We start from the raw sequence: 510 nt of genomic DNA, 5'->3' as shown, positions 1-510 counted from the left end.
AAGGGATGGCATATTTAAAAAAAAAAAAAAAAACCTCTTAACCAAGAATTTTATATCTGACAAAACTATCCTTCAAGAATAAAAGAAAAATTAAGACATTCCCCAGATAAACAAAAGCTGAGGGAGTTTATTACTAGTTCACCTTCCCTACAACAAATACTAAAAGGGAATCTTTCAGGCTAAAATGAAAAGGAGATAACTACACAGGTAAATATAGAAGCCAGTACTGTTGTAATTTTGGTTTGTAACTCCTCCATTTTTCCTATGTTATTTAGAAAGACAATGCATAAAACAATAATTATAAATCTGGTAAATGAGCACACAATGCATAAAGATGTAATCTGTAACAATAATGATATAAGGTGTGAGGAACAGAGATGTTTAAGAACAAATTTATTGTATACTACTAAAGCTAAGTTGATTTTAATTCAAACCAGGCTGTATAAATTTAAGATGTTAATTGTAGTCCCCAAGGTAAACACTAAGAAAATAACTTAAACATAACAGAAA

The sequence above is a fragment of the Galeopterus variegatus genome, unplaced genomic scaffold (genome assembly GCF_000696425.1).
Source record: "Galeopterus variegatus unplaced genomic scaffold, G_variegatus-3.0.2 Scaffold2561, whole genome shotgun sequence".
NCBI lineage: Eukaryota > Metazoa > Chordata > Mammalia > Dermoptera > Cynocephalidae > Galeopterus > Galeopterus variegatus.
The sequence above is the reverse complement of the archived record's forward strand: the minus strand, read 5'-3'. Positions refer to the sequence as shown.